The sequence below is a fragment of the Melanotaenia boesemani genome, chromosome 24, assembly GCF_017639745.1.
Source record: "Melanotaenia boesemani isolate fMelBoe1 chromosome 24, fMelBoe1.pri, whole genome shotgun sequence".
In the NCBI taxonomy this organism is placed as follows: Eukaryota; Metazoa; Chordata; class Actinopteri; order Atheriniformes; family Melanotaeniidae; genus Melanotaenia; species Melanotaenia boesemani.
The window spans coordinates 4,095,428-4,112,884 of NC_055705.1; the positions used below are offsets into that span (position 1 = coordinate 4,095,428).

A 17,457-nucleotide genomic window follows, 5' to 3' on the forward strand; every position below is an offset into this window, starting at 1 on the left:
TTTGGGATTAATAAAGTATTTTTCATTTCATTCATTTCATTCATTGACCCAACCCCCACAGAGCCAGCAGCCCACCAGCGCAGCTACCCCGGTGCCCGGCCCCGGGGCAACCACCCCCACCGCCCGCCCCCCAGCCACACACAGGAGGACCAGGGGTGTAAGAGGTCCCCAATACCCTCTCCCTCCCCGCTCCTGACTGTTTATGTAGTGTGTGTTGTGTGCAATTAAAATTGAGGGGCAGTGACTGCAATGAGCTGGGAGCTGACCCAAGGAGACCATTGAATGGTCTCCTCCGTTCCACCCCGCATGGCTCCACGCCTCCCAACTCCCTACGTGTGTGTGTGTGTGTGTGTGTGTGAGACAGAGAGAGCGGGAAGTGAGAGGGGTCCGGGGATGTACGTCCAGAGGGAAGCAAACTTCCCTCTGGATGATGAGCCTTTGGTGGCATTAGGCACCCCCGCTCCCCTGAAGGCCCCCCAGGGCAAGACAGGCCAGGAGAGGCCGCCCCCACGACCGGGCCATCCTGGGACCGCAGCCAGTGAGCCGCCACACACCCCAGAAAATACCCACCCTCCCACACCCCTAACGGGGAATGAGAGGATGGGGACAGACCCATGGCCCACCACCCCCAGGCCCGCCCAGGCCCCCCCCCCCACATGCGCACTTAACCCCACCCCAACCACACACCCACTCATCCTAACACATGCATACGCACGCACACAAACATACCCCATTGGGGCATTGTTTTAACCATGGAAAGCACTTTGTGCTGCATTTTTGCAGGAAAAGTGCTCTATAAATAAAGACTGATTGATTGATTGATGCACAAGCAGGCTGGATGTCTGCTTGGCCTCCAGCCTCTCATAAAAAAGCTGTAACTTATATGAAGTGTGATTTTGGTGTCTTATATGTCCCTGTAAAGCGCAGCCCATAGCCCTTTTAAAGAAGTCTCTTTCATCACTCACAGATCTTCCTGCCACTTACTGGATCTTGGAAAATCCAGTCTGCAGGATGATTAAGACTCACATATAAAAGCTGTAACTTCCCAAACACACAAAATGACACTTTTTGGACACAAAATTAACATTGCTGGCATTGCAAATGGACAAAATGCCCTTTTGCTGACAGGTAAGGGCTGGAAGCTCCTCCTGAATGGGGTGAATGCTACACTTTGTAGACGGGGAGGGCTCATGGACAAAGGGAGAGGATTTGGACAGATTCTTCATCCACCTGGTGTATTTGTGCAGTCCTGCAATTTTAGTAAAAATATAAAAGATTTGTTGTCTCAGTGGTGGTCAGAGGTACACACACTCTTACTTTCCCTGTAGGCTAGAGGGGGGAGGGATGCTCGCACAAATGCCCCCGGTGTATCTTTGGGAGCCCATGCAGAGAAGGTGAAGTTTGTCCAAAAGCCCTCCCTAGAATCCATGTTCAGGGGTTGCCAATGGACGTTCTTTTTTTTCTGTTGCAGTTTTTTGTGGAGGTGTGGGTTCAAATCCCACTTCTGACAACTTCAGTATGTATTGGCGCACATTTAAGATCAAAAAGATTCTCTCTTCACAGAGTTCCAAGTACACTGAGACCCAAAATGTCATGGAAACAATGAACCAACAAAAGCTTTTCTAATAGTTGTTTAATGCATCTCAAGACGTTCTGTGACAACTGTACTTTTATAGCTGTCATGTTTTACACTTTACTCCTTGTCAGGTTTAGATTAGATTAGATTAGACTTTATTAATCTCACAGTGGAGAAATTCGCTTGTTACAGCAGCTCTTGTTATAGAATAAAGTGCAGAAAGCAGACAGAATAAGGTGAACATGCATCACAACAAGAAGGTGCAATATAAATTATTTACAAGAAAAGTCTAAGAAAAGCAAAAAGTATGTAGCATTATAAATATAAAAGAAATATATATATAAATATAATTAACAGTGAAGTCAGGAACTTCATAGTAAACTTACCACATGACAAATTAGACTCAATGTGTGTCAGGATGGCCGAGTGGTCTAAGGCGCCAGACTCAAGGGCTGTTACTTTCCCTGAAACAGGGATTTCTGGTCTCCAAAAGGAGACGTGGGTTCAAATCCCACTCCTGACAGACTCCCAAGGACATTCACAGTCTTTTAAGATCAAAAACTCAGCAAAGTATGTTCTGTTTAAAAAATTCATGCCATCTTTATTAACTTGTAAAGAAGAAAAGGAAAAAATAATTTTAAAAGCCTCTCATCCACTGGTTATTGTTTTTAAAAATGGTGGTTACCACAGAAATTCAGCGAGAAGATCCAGATATCCCACAACACGTGATCCCAAACTGACCAATCACTGCATAGCAAGGGTGCACATCAGGCCTGGAAGAGGTGTGTGTGGAGCCTCTGCGGAGCTACGCTGAGCCTACGGTGGTTACGCAGACATTATATCCACCTATAGCCATGTGAGGCTGTTCAGCAAACCACTCTTAATTATATTTGTGTACATGTCATCCCGTTAGCAGCCTGGCTAGCTTAGTTGGTAGACTATGGGAGTCTTAATCTCAGAGTCGTGGGTTCGAGCCCCATGTTGGACGTTGAAATCTTGATCAAAAACTGATACTTGGTCAAGTACCTTCAACAGATAAAGCTATGAGACTGTCTTTACAGCGTAATCACTGGTGTAACAGGAACAGAATGTAGCCAATCAGAGATCAATATGACTGGAGAGTAAGGAAGGATAAAAAGTCCATGTTCACGCTGTCTCCAGTCTGTAATTTCTTTCAGTTCTGGGGCCTCATTTATCAAACTATGCGTAGCAAAGCAAACTACAGGTGACATCTACAGGGCAAAAAGGAAATGTGCTGCACAAAAACTTTCAGATTTATCAAAGCATGCGTGTGCAATCTTCCATTCATCATTACCTGCCACTTAACCAGAGTCTGGTTGCAGGGCAGCTGCCTAAGCAGGGAAACCCAGACTTCCCTCTCATCCTCTCATCCGGGGGGGATATCGAGGGGTTCCCAGGCCAGCCGCGAGATGTAACCCTTCCAGCGTGTCCTGGGTCTTCCCCGGGGCCTGTTTCTGGTGGGATGTGCCCGAGCTACCTCATCTGTTATAGACAAAACAATGATGACCTTACTATAACAGTGCTGCAGTATATTCTTGGTCACATCTATTTAAAAGCTGGACCCAAGTGTTAATATAAACAACGACGAATCAGCTTTTCAGCGGTTTCTGTGGTGTAGCATCTATCACTGGTAATACCAGCCACCACTGAGTTCGAAACCAGGCAGAAACATTCTGTCCTTCTGAAACTACTTGCTACACACATTCATACACCTCAAATACTCTAAAAGAAATTCTTAAAAAAAAGGGCAGATTGAGCCAGAGATCACACCACCGTTCCCTGGTAACAATACCCATCTGTCAGCAAGAAGATGGGCCAACACACAGGTAACGTTTCAGAAGATACGCTGCAAACAAATGTTCAAAAAAAGCAGTTGCTTCATCAAACCCTATCTGACTGTCTCTTCTCCATTCTTCATGCATTCAAATACACAGTGCTGATATTAATATGGAAGTACTGGTGATTTTGGGACAATAGAGACTCTCATCAGGCATTCTGGACATCCTGCAAACAAAGTACTAAATGTTGTAGTGTACTGAGTATGTGTCATGTCCTGCTCCATATCAGGAGTATCCAGGTGGCAATCTAAAGCATTCTGACTGTGAGAAAACATCTGCACCAGAAAAGCTGTTTGGCAAACTACAGTCTCAACACACTTTCAAGACATTGCCAAGAGTTGTGTGTGTTTTTGTGTCTGAGAAAGAGTTGGGTGGTAAGAGAATATGGCTCAGTTACAAAGACCATTCTGCTTTTGTTACAAGCTGCCAGAGCTTCATTGGAAAAGATTACACCTTCTATACTTTGTGCCACCTTTATGGTGCCATAACTCTCTGTGATGTCACTGTTTGATATGTGTGTGTTCTTTATGCCACCTTTATGATGTCATATTCCTCTGTGATGTCAATGCTTGATCTGTATATGGGCTTTGTGCCACCTTTAACCTTTATGATGCCATAATCCTCTTTGATAAAACTGTTTGGTTTGTGTATATTCTTTGTGTAACATTTATAATGTCATATTCCACTTTGATTTCACTGTTTGGTCTGTGTATGTTATTAGAGCCACATTCATGATGTCATATTTCTCTTTGATGTCCCTGTTTGATCTTTTTTTTTCAAATGAGCTTCAAACCTCAGAAATTAGTTGAAAAAACCCAAACAAATTTCGAGAACCTTTTTAACATTGTATATGCTGTTTGTGCAACCTTTATGATGTCATAATCCTCTGTTTTGTTGTTCATTTTCTGTGGTGTAATGGCTATCACAAAAGTATGTTTCAGGTGAAATGCATGTTTCCACCTGGTTTTGAACCGGTCAGTAACATTCCTTTTATGAAGATTGTTAATACTGAAACACTCTGCTACAAACATGCAATTCAGCAATGAACTGTACATTTCTAAAAATGTGCAGAATAAGGCCAAAACCCACACCACCAGCTCCAAGGTAATGACACCCATCTTTCATAGACACAACAGGACAGGTAACGTTTCAAAATATATTCAGCAAGCCAAGAACAAATGCTTCATCATATTAGGCTCTTTCCGACTGTAGGAACCTTTTGCAGTTCCTATAACCTTTTCAGGAACCAGGCCGTTTTTTCGCGCATTCCGACATATAGGAACTAGGGACCAAAGCTCCCAGTTCCTATAACCATTTTAGCTCCTACTCCGAAGCAGGGTCTGAACGGGGTTCTATAGGAACCCTCATGACGTAGGTGTTTGGTGACTGGTAGGTACGCCTCTTGCCAGATTTCCGCATTTTGTGTCCCCGCCACATTTAAAAAACACGGTTGCACATACGGACAAAAACAACAACAGAGCAAGCGATAAATGGACCGACGAGGAGGTCGAAGCTCTTCTGACCGTCTACGCCACAGAGGATTTTCAGAGATGTTTTGAAGGTTCGCAGCGAAATATAAAAATATTCCTGACGATCAGCTCTCAGAGAACGCGGGATAACGCGAAGCAGCGCACGTAGAAAACTCACACAAGACTAATAAATTAAGGACCACGACAACCGGAGCGGGACGAACCGAACAAACAGTAAATTGGACAGCTTGTACCACCGACATGTTTACTCGGGCAACGCCGCAGCAAATGGCTCCTGCGTGCGGCAGGAAAAGCCAGTGTGATATGCAGCATATACACACATGTAAATAGTTATTTATGCTCTGCTGTATTCACTATAAAAAAATAAATGACTTTGTGAAGAGTCTGAAGTTTGTGTCTGTTAGATGTGCTTTGGCCACATCTATAAAATATTAGCTAATAAAAATATTGAGTAGTTATTAACTTATCACAGCTATGAAATATTAAATAATCCATCTTTGGTCGCTACATTTTAAGTCTTATCCTGGGTGTAAATTACATTAGTTTATCAACTTTATAATATGCTCCTTATCACAGAACGAAGTTTATCATGTTTAACCAAGATCTGACACAAATTACACACCTGTAAACATTTCACCACCCTTTTTATAATTTTTACCTTCATATACGCTAAATCTGTGTGACTATGTCCTCATAATTCTAAACCATAACTCAGTCACAACCAACCCTCCAGTGACGGATTTCTCCTCCACCTTTCTACTGATGATTCCATAAAACACACAAAGCTTAATAGCAGATGATGAGATCTTTATTTTACACATAACACACACACACACACACACAAAAATAAAAAAAAATAAAAAAAATGAAATGATACATTTCTATGGAACATTTTCTCTTTAAATGTGTACATCATGTATACATGTATGTTCTGTCTGTCGACCTTCCAGAACATGATGCTTATTATGAAGAGGTGTGTAGTGATTAGCTGGAAGGCAGGAGGTAAAGCATCCAGGCTGTTCTCCATCTCCTTCAGTATCTGCAGCAGGTGGTTGTGTCCATCCTCTCCAGTGCAGCTTCAGGCGGCCACAGATGTATTGAAATGTCTCCCTGGACATACGGAAATTCTCTGTCCACTGCTCATCGGTCAAATTGAGAACAACCTTTTCCCACTAGTTATCAGCTTTGCTCCGGACCAGCCGGACGGTGAGGAGTTCAATGAGCTGCAGCAACGTCTGAAACGCAGAACACGAGTTACAATAAACCCGCCATCTGAAATATTTACTTATTGTAATCTGCTCAACACAGACAGTAGAAAACCGTCTGAAACGTTTACTCATTAGACACGTATACAATCGGCGCATGTTTAATAAGTTAAACTTACACGTCGTCTCCTTTGTCTGCGGCGTATCTCCTGCCGCTGGATTCTTCATCTTCTGACTTTCAGGAGCCTTCCAGCCTCGACGTGAGACGCCTGATTTTATAGTCCATCAGTAACATCTCCATCAAGCAGAGCATGAACACTACGATCTCTTCGTTCTCCATATTAGCTTGCCGTGTTGTTTTTAGCGGGTTTTGTTTTGTTGTTATGTGGCGCTAAAGTCACACGCCACTGTCGCAGACGTATGCGTCACATCGGTCCCGCTACCGCCCCCAACTCATGTGCGAATGCAACATGAAACAGTTCCCCTGGAGAAGAGCCGTTCATAGAACTAAGACAGTTATTAGAACTGCGTTCTTAGAACTTCTCTGTCGGAATGCGCCTATTCTGTCTGACTGTCTCTTCCCCGCTCTTCATACAGTCAAATAAACAGTGCGGATATTAATATGGAAGAACTGGTCATCTTGGGACAATAGAGATTCTCATCAGGCATTCTACATCCTGCAAACAAAGCACTAAATCTTATTCAGTGGTATTGTTCGCCATGTCCTGCTCCGTGTGAGGAGTATCCAGGTGAAACTCCGGTCTTCTGCATGTCAGAGAGAGATACTGGTGACTATACTAACGAGGAATGCTGCATAGCTCCAAAAGCTTCATAACTGCTACCAAAGATAAACTATACAATTTAGTAGAATATTGTTTATTCTGCGTATGGAGGTCTACTTCTCCATGCTGATGTTCAATTGTTGAGTCACAGCAAAGTGCTCTTGTGTTTTGTTGCCCTGCTGCCTGAAATGAAGATTTTGACAGATAAAGTAAGGATCTGTCAACAAGGAATGAGGATCACCATGAACTATCAGATGATGTGTGGCTATCAAGCTCCATTTTGTGGCATTCACCCTGTGGAGAGAGGGGGCTCCTGGCCCTTAACTGTCTGCAACATGTCATTTAGTCCATTTACACTGCCTGTAATGTTAACTTTGTCCAGAAGCCCTAATTTTACTCCAAAAAGTGTCATTTTGGCCATCTGGGAAGTTACAGATTTTTTTCTTTTTAGTCTTTCACCTCCAACCAGCTGCACCTTGCAGGACCTCCTCCATCCACCCTGGCCTCCTGCCGGCCACCAGCCATCCTACCAGTACAGCGACCCCGGGCTCTCCAGCTGGACCCGCTCACCCACCCTTAAGCACCCTTCACTCTCTCCCACAACACGAATCCCTATTTAACATAGAAGAGGAAAATAATACATAACAAAATACTTTATGGACACAACTTAGTTACTGCACTTAACTTAGTTTAAGAGATACTGTATAATCTACCACACGGCAGTAGTACCAACAACTAAAGGAGATCTGTTTGTGTGGAGTGTGCAACAATGAATTTTTTAAAATATAAACTAAATACACTGAGAACTTAATGTAACTTTTAAAGTTAAAGTTTAGTTATATTTTTTTAAACAATGTTTTCTCTGAACAACATTTATTAACTGTTAATCCATTAGTCTGACTTTTTCTTTAAATGGACATATATATAATAGTTATAATGGCTCATACTACTGTTCATTAAATAAATGATCATTCATTCCACTTTAAAAACTTCTAAATTCATGGATCAATCATGACATTATGTCTGACACCAGATCAGTCTCAGGAAATGATTCAGGGATGAAGAACTGGGACACTGAGCTCTAGTCTTCTGTGTTGTTCTCCTGATGGATAATGTCTGATGTCAGACAGCCCACTGCAGGCCACTGAAAACATGCGCCGACACATTTTACAATTTGTCTTGTAAACATCTCCACTGACGCTGTCCAGCTAAGGATGGAAATATTTTCGTTTTTGAGGAATATCAGGTGCCGAGGACATTTTAAAAAGGTGCAGGTGTTTTGAGATGCGCTGGTATGTGGTTTCTGTCTCTAGGCAACCGTAAACGCAACACACGCACAAACAAATTGTCGGGAGGAGATGTTTAATTGTCAAATAAGGAATCCCGTATTTTTTGGTATGGTTGGCAACCCTACCGCTACCTACAATTGCTGGCTAACCGTACCCAACCAGCTGGTAAACCTAAATCAAAAAGTGCTGTCCCATGTCTAATCTATCTATTTGTTCTTCATCACCGGACTAATACCTTACTTTACAGTATAACTGCAAAAGAAATTACGTTGTCGTTGCACAGCTGCTTCATTAGCCTTCATAGTCAGTGTCATATAATTTGATTTCAGCGTTTGATCTGTTTATATGGTTTGTGCCACTTCGATTACATCATATTCCTCTGTGATGTCACTGTTTGATCTTTTTATGCTGTTGTTGCCACCTTTGTGATGTCATATTTTATGTTTGATGTCAGTCTTTGATCTGCGTATGTTGTTTGTGCTACTTTTATGACATCATATTCCTCTGTGATGTCACTCTTAGTTCAATGCTGTTTTGACCACATTTGTGATGTCATATTCCTCTGTGATGTCACTCTTTGATCTGGGTATGGTTTTTGTACCACCTTTGTTATGTCATATTCTTTCTTTGATGTCAATATTTTAACTGTGCATATTGTTTGTGCCACTTTTATGACTTTTATGATTTTCTTGCTAAGTTTGTGTGGTAATTGCCATATTTGAAACAAAAAAAGAGACTCTGGGGATTCAAGAGGAAAAACAATAGTTATACATTTCTGTTGGAAGAACCCTCCTTCTTGAAAACTCCAAGAACTTGCATCAAGCAACTTCACATAGTTTACTGGGACATCAGGAAAAATACAAAACGACCTAATTCATGCTATTGCTGAAGTGATGGCAGAGGAGATTAAAATGGAGATCAAGAGAGCCCCTTTGTCGCTGTCATGGTGAACGAAACCACAGACGTGGCTAACATGGCACAGCTCTCACTTGTCCTGCACTATGTGACGGCCACAGGTGTCAAGGAGCGTTTTCTCAAGTTTGTGGATGTGACCAGTGGCAGGCGAGCTGATGACCTTGCCGCTCTTATTTTTCATTTCTTTGAAGAATATGAATGTTCTCTGGACAAAGTTGTGGCACAGTGTTACGATGGCGCAGCGGTAATGGCCTCTGGACTCAATGGGGTGGCGGCTAAAATAAAGGAGAAGGTACCTATGGCCTCATTCATTCACTGTTATGCACATCGTCTTAATCTAGTACTGACTCAAGGGGCCTCAAAGCTGAAAGAGTGAAAGGTCTTTTTTGCCAACCTGAACGGCCTCGCTGCATTCTTCTCCAGATCTCCAAAGCGCACTTAACTACGGGATGACTTGTGTAAGCGGCGTCTTCCTCACGTCGCGCCGACGAGGTGGCAATACACATCACGTTTGGTGAATACGGTCTATGAGAAGAGAGCTGTGCTAAAGGAGTTGTTTGATCACATATTGGAACACCATGATGAGTATGATCAGGACACTGTACTTTGTGCAGATGGATTTATTGCACGTCTGGATGATTTTGAGTTTTGTTTTTTGCTCAACACATTAAATGGAATATTTGAGTATGCTGATGTGCTTTTTGGAGTACTGCAGAAAAAATCGCTGGATGTACAGTTCTGCATGGCAAGGGTGAAGGAGTTTTGTGACACGGTTGAGCGAGAGAGGGGCAGATTCTGTAAGATATACGAAGCACTTTCAGACATACAGGAAAAAATTCCCCCAAACGGCCTTCTCCAGCTTAACACAGAGCCACGGTGTACTGTTTGATCTTCCACGACTTAAAACAGAACAGAGCGGTCATTCTCGGCATTAAAGCGCATTAAAACTTATGCCAGAAATACGACCGGGCAGACACGGCTTTCAGTGTTAGCCTCCATGTCCATAGAAAAGGACTTATTAATGAAACTGAAACGCACAGATAAACTGTACAACAGAGCCATTGAAGTCTTCTTGAGAAAGGAAAGGAGGATGGATTTTATTTTCTAATAAGCAGGCACTGTGGAGGAAATCTGCATTGGTGAGTGCAAGCGTTTTATTTTATTTTATCTCTTAAAATTGTTTTTTTATTTTGGAGTTTTGACAATATCCGTGATCTTAGTTTCCCGCTCTTAATTGTGAATGTGTGCTTATTGGTTGAAAACATAGACTATCATCACCAAGGGCCCTGGACACAAATTTGCCATGGGCCTCTGCCTATTTCCATACGTGCATGTAGATCGAGTAGCACCATGGACAGCGCTGTGTGCCTTGTAAACACTGCGCACATCACACACACTGTAAATATCAGACGTCTCTGGTGCAGTTGGGCTTGAAATTAGCATCCCGCTGATCGACTGAGCAGTTAAGTGTAGTACTACTGCCACCGCTGTTATGAATAGGCTTAAAAAGGGTGCTTCCGTATGTATTCTTGAGCTATGGTGTCATATTGATGTTATTATGAGGTGCATAAATGTAGGCTGGACTAAGTGACACGGTATTGAAGGCCTAGGTGTGATATGCATGACCCACCACTGGGTGGAGATTGCAGTTTTTCCTCAGTCGCTTTGGTGCATTTCTCACACCAGACTTTACATTTGCATAGCAGTTAGTGCGTTTCTCTAAACAATTAGTGCAAACTGCAGAAGCTTGTGGATAACCTGCAAAAGCGTGTCACTTGCTAAAAATAGATAGTTCATTCCTCAAAAGTAAATATTTATGTCAATGGAACTATCAGAGCCATTGGGGGGTGGGGGGGAGAAGAAAAGAGAGAAAGAAAGGAAAATAGAGACAATCAATGCAAATCTCTGTGTAATGAATGTGTATTTAGTGCCTTAAACACAAATGGGAATGTTTTAACCGGGACGCAAACCCGCGACGGGTCATTGTGGACGGCATGGAAGATCACTTGACATGGCGTCCATCGTGTTAATATAATAGACATGATATTTCCTCATATGGAGGGATACTTTTATGGACACATGTGTCTGTAATTGTAAGTAAAGACTATTAACAATATTTCAATAACATAGCTCTGCTTTTAGTTCTAATATATTACAATAGTAAATTCACTTTCTATTTCTCTCTCTTCTCTCCAGGAATCAGAAGAGATGCAGAGCCAGCGAGTCATAGCAGGATATGGATGGCTGACCTCCTATTTCAGAATTTATTAACCTTTTAAAGATCCTTTTAATGGAGTGGAATACATCACTCACACACACACACACACACACACACACACACACACACACACACACACACACACACACATATGTATATATTTATAGATTAATATGTTCACTAGATTATTCCTCATCAGGGAATTTAATTTAGTTTAATGTCACAATGTGGGTCTTTCTTACCAGTTTTGAGTTAATTTACATATTTTCATCATAATCAAGACAGTAATCATTTAAAACTCACTGTTTAATTTACAATGTCATTAAGAACAAAAACAAACATTGTTTTCTAGTTTAAAAGAGAATTGTTTTTCAATAAATACTGTTAAACAATAATTAAAACTATTAACAGTTATTCAGTAATACTACTGTGCTGTTCAATGTTACTCTTAACTATGAGAAATTTTGCTTTTACATAGAAAATTAATAATAATTTTAAAACACTCAATCAGAATGTATAAATAATTGGCCTGTGGCCTTCAGCTTCCTGTTGGTCCTAGTGCGGCAGACCGGGCAAAAATGCAGCTGAAGCCTACGTCATCGATGCTGCCTGGGATCCTGGGATGCAGGAGCCGCCTGGGATGACAATATTCTACTAAATTGTATAGTTTATCTTTGGTAGCAGTTATGAAGCTTTTGGAGCTATGCAGCATTCCTCGTTAGTATAGTCACCAGTATCTCTCTCTGACATGCAGAAGACCGGAGTTTATCACCTGGATACTCGTCACACGGAGCAGGACATGGTGAACAATACACCAGAAGATTTAATGCTTTGTTTGCAGGATGTAGAATTTTTGTGTTAGGTGAATGTGATAGCCATTACACCACAGAAAATAAACAACAAAACAGAGGATTATGACATCATAAAGGTTGCACAAACAGCATATACAATGTTAAAAAGGTTCTCGAAATTTGTTTGGGTTTTTTCAACTAATTTCTGAGGTTTGAAGCTCATTTGAAAAAGAAAAAAGATCAAACAGGGACATCAAAGAGAAATATGACATCATGAATGTGGATCTAATAACATACACAGACCAAACAGTGAAATCAAAGTGGAATATGACATTATAAATGTTACACAAAGAATATACACAAACCAGTTTTATCAAAGAGGATTATGGCATCATGAAGGTTAAAGGTGGCACAAAGCCCATATACAGATCAGGCATTGACATCACAGAGGAATATGACATCATAAAGGTGGCATAAAGAACACACACATATCAAACAGTGACATCAAAGAGAGTTATGGCACCATAAAGGTGGCACAAAGTATAGAAGGTGTAATCTTTTCCAATGAAGCTCTGGCAGCTTGTAACAAAAGCAGAATGGTCTTTGTAACTGAGCCATATTCTCTTACCACCCAACTCTTTCTCAGACACAAAAACACACACAACACTTGGCAATGTCTTGAAAGTGTGTTGAGACTGTAGTTTGCCAAACAGCTTTTCTGGTGCAGATGTCTTCTCACAGTCAAAATGCTTTAGATTGCCACCTGGATACTCCTGATATGGAGCAGGACATGACACATACTCAGTACACTACAACATTTAGTACTTTGTTTGCAGGATGTCCAGAATGTCTGATGAGAGTCTCTATTGTCCCAAAATCACCAGTACTTCCATATTAATATCAGCACTGTGTATTTGAATGCATGAAGAATGGAGAAGAGACAGTCAGATAGGGTTTGATGAAGCAACTGCTTTTTTTGAACATTTGTTTGCAGCGTATCTTCTGAAACGTTACCTGTGTGTTGGCCCATCTTCCTGCTGACAGATGGGTATTGTTACCAGGAAACGGTGGTGTGATCTCTGGCTCAATCTGCCCCTTTTTTTTTAAGAATTTCTTTTAGAGTATTTGAGGTGTATGAATGTGTGTAGCAAGTAGTTTCAGAAGGACAGAATGTTTCTGCCTGGTTTCGAACTCAGTGGTGGCTGGTGTTACCAGTGATAGATGCTACACCACAGAAACCGCTGAAAAGCTGATTCGTCGTTGTTTATATTAACACTTGGGTCCAGCTTTTAAATAGATGTGACCAAGAACATACTGCAGCACTGTTATAGTAAGGTCATCATTGTTTTGTCTATAACAGATGAGGTAGCTCGGGCACATCCCACCAGAAACAGGCCCCGGGGAAGACCCAGGACACGCTGGACAGACTACATCTCTTGGCTGGCCTGGGAACCCCTCGATATCCCCCCCCGGATGAGAGGATGAGAGGGAAGTCTGGGTTTCCCTGCTTAGGCAGCTGCCCCTGCAACCAGACTCTGGTTAAGTGGCAGGTAATGATGAATGGAAGATTGCACACGCATGCTTTGATAGATCTGAAAGTTTTTGTGCAGCACATTTCCTTTTTGCCCTGTAGATGTCACCTGTAGTTTGCTTTGCTACGCATAGTTTGATAAATGAGGCCCCAGAACTGAAAGAAATTACAGACTGGAGATAGCGTGAACACGGACTTTTTATCCTTCCTTACTCTCCAGTCATATCGATCTCTGATTGGCTACATTCTGTTCCTGTTACACCAGTGTTTACGCTGTAAAGACAGTCTCATAGCTTCATCTGTTGAAGGTACCTGACCAAGTATTATGGAAGTAAATCTGTTCCACCAGATTTTGAATTTTATAAGCCCTTGGATTTCAAGCAGCAAAATTTTATCCAGCGAATTAACATATCTGAATTTTTTTATTTTAATTAAATGCTTCAAATTTTTAATTGCTTATTTTCACCCCTTTGCTTTCAGTGTTTTAAAATTCAGGAATCAACATTTGAAGATAAAAATTCAAATGGAAAAAAAAATCAGATTCCCCTAATTCAAAAGGCCAAATTCAGTTGTTTATTTTTACTACAATTTTTTCAGTGTTTGAAATGTCGAGTCAAAATTCGAAGATAAAAAAATTCAAAGAAAAAAAATTCAGACTGCCAAATTCGGTGGTTAAAATTCGCTGTCAGAAAATCAGTTTTAACACGGCGGCCACTGGGATAACTAGTCAATCCAGGATAACATCGAACCGGCATTCAGCCAATCATTTCACGCTCCATCAGTCACCTGACACGGACACTTTGGTCAGCGCGGTTGACTTGGCTCAAGCAGCCAAAGATGGCAACACATCTGGGCGATACTTCCTCGGTGAGTATTTAACTTTTAAACGTCATGATGTGTCGGTTTTGGTAGATGAAAAATATAGCCAATACCTAACACAGTTCTGTTTAACATAGCGTAATAGCTCACACCTACTGGTAACTTTTAAATATGTGGTGTTCAGCCATCAAAACTTTGTTAGCTAGTTTTGCTAGCAAAGCTAACGTCATGCGACCAATCATGGACAGACATTTTCTATCTCCTTGTAGTACACGATTTACGAAATGAATAACACCTACACAGTTTTTCATTTGAGAACTATTTGTAATTTGACATAGGTTTAAAAAAAATTGAACATCAACACATTAAAAAATGTTCTATTACAGCTGTTTGTAATGTTCCACTTTTTGTTGTTTGTCCATATGCATTGGACAGTATGCAGGCTGACAATTTTAACAAATTGTTAAGAAAATAAGGGTAACAGATCAACTTGGTCTGCTCATAAGTGAGTTCTTCTAAATACAGCTGGCAGTTGGCACAGCTAATGTCAAAAACTATGTTTGTTCTCACATATCGCTGCTGTCAGGCAAAAACCTCCTATGTCCAAAATTCGTGATTTTTGTTTTCCTTCATAAATCACTACTATTGGTCACCCTTTATGTCTGTCTTTTGTTTTACTAATATTTAACCAAAGATATATGATTAAAACACAATACAAAGTTTGATGACATTATGTCCAGTTATTACAAAACCATACAGTTTTTTTCATTTTTTGAAAAATGACAGTTTTGGAGATAGAAAGTTTGCGCCCGACAGCTGCGATATGTAATATTTATGTCTGTGTGTGTATTTTTGTAGTTTATATTATTGATAACTTTATGTAATCAGATAAGTTGAGAAAAATTCTGTTGGTATATAATACATTGATCTCTTTCTCTCTTTTGTTCTCCCTCGATCCCTTCAGCAACTTCTTCTAAATCATATTTTTGAAAGGCTTCACTCCCGTTTGGAACATGCTCTTGAACGCACGCCTATAGATTTGGACTTTTTAGACTTCATTTGTACTCAAGAACTTGTACTTTTAAATGCTTTGTCCAGCCAAGTAACTGTTTGTCCAGCTATTGTAGAGGAACTTACACATCTGCACAAACTTATTAGTTTAGAAAAAGATGGAAGGAATAAATGTATTGCTGTTGTGCAGTTTGAGCAAGGACCAGCTGGGCGACAACGAATGGCACTGTCCCCAGACTACCTTTGCAGCCTCTTGGAACTTTATCTGTCATGTGTATAGCCAAACTTGTGGGTATGTCCAGAAGCACAGTATACCGACGTATGAGTGAGTCAGATATTTCAGTGAAAGCACTATACAGCACCATGTCAGATGAAGAGTTGGACGATTGTGTCAGAGAAATCAAATCCAGACAGCCTCATTCTGGATATCGAATGATGAAGGCTCTTCTGCAAGCCAAAGGACTGAGAGTGCAGTACAACAGAGTCAGAGCTTCTATGCACCGTGTGGACACCACTGGTGTCATTTCACGTATGGTCCATTTAGGATGCATTGCACGACGGACTTACTCTGTCCCAGGCCCCCTGTCTTTGATGCACATAGATACCAACCATAAACTAATTCGGTATGTTATTTCTCAATCATAACTTTTTGACCATGTGCTAGTGAATCTTTTTTTATTTAGTGTTTAACATGTTTGCTTTTTTCTTATTTTAAGTTACAACATTGTCATTTTTGGTGGCATCAATGGTTTTTCCCGCAAGGTAAGCACAGGTGTCAATGCAAATGCACAAATGCTTAGATATTGATTTGTCTCAGTGCTGTTATCGTCCTTTAGATAATGTATCTTGGTGCAGCTTCCAATAACCTGGCAGCAACTACACTAGCTTTCGTCCAAGAGGCTGTTCAGAAGTTTGGTTTTCCTCTGAGGTAATTTCTTTTTTCTTCCCCAATTTCACATTGATTGATTTATTTTTTTTAATCCATCATCTCATATAACATATATAATCTTTGAATCTGTGTATTTTAGGGTACGTGGTGATCACGGGGTGGAAAACGTACAGGTTGCACGACTCATGTTTACAGTCCGTGGCACTGGACGAAGCAGCTTTATTTCTGGAAAGAGCGTTCATAACCAACGGTTTGTTTGGTAGAATTGATACTTGACAGTGGTGGTTTGTGAGAACACTAACAGGAAAACTGCATTGCCTGGGTAAATTACATCATCATTTGAATTTGATTATAGCACACATTCATACATAACATTTTCTACAGCCCAACTAAAAGATTCTATGAGTTTAAAATTTTAACTCTTCAGTGGCCAATCCATATGTAAAAATGTTTTATAGTCTACCCACCCTGAATAATCTGAGCTTGGGGAACTCGGCCAGGCTGTGTATTAATTCTTGTTATCCTGCTAGTATGTCAGCTGTTTTTTGAGGTGAAATGATGCACTTTCTATATTAAAAGTTTTAATTAAAAACATAATTCCTGCAAGTACATACAAAAAAATGGTATTCAAAGGCATACGTTTACCGTTTAATGAATTGTTAATTTTACAATACCTCAGGATTGAGCGGCTGTGGAGAGACCTGTGGGTTGCTGTAACAAGCATCTACTATGATGTTCTCCACTACCTTGAGGAAGAAGGCTTCCTCAGCATTTCAAATGTTGAACACCTCTTCTGCTGCCACTATGTGTTCTTGCTGCGCCTGCAGGATGACCTGGATACGTTCTGCAGTGGTTGGGACAATCATCCAATAAGAACAGAAAGCAACATGACCCCTAACCAGCTGTGGGTGCTGGGTCGTACACATTATCCAATTCCTGGACCAGATGACATGGAGGTATATGCAAATATATACTGTAAAATAGGTGATGTTGTTTTCTTTGTTCTTTAATTTCTTTTGTTGTTAATATATATATTTCTAGGGTATGGACATTCCACATATTGAGTGGGAAGAGAGTGGACT

General features: G+C 40.9%; 1 non-coding gene across 1 annotated transcript; it reads left to right on the forward strand.

The window, feature by feature from the left end:
- The first annotated feature begins 1,988 nt into the window (after positions 1-1,988).
- Positions 1,989-2,099, forward strand: trnal-caa. Its single transcript has 2 exons — positions 1,989-2,026; positions 2,054-2,099. It is a non-coding gene; the product is annotated as a tRNA-Leu (tRNA).
- The last annotated feature ends 15,358 nt before the right edge of the window (positions 2,100-17,457 follow it).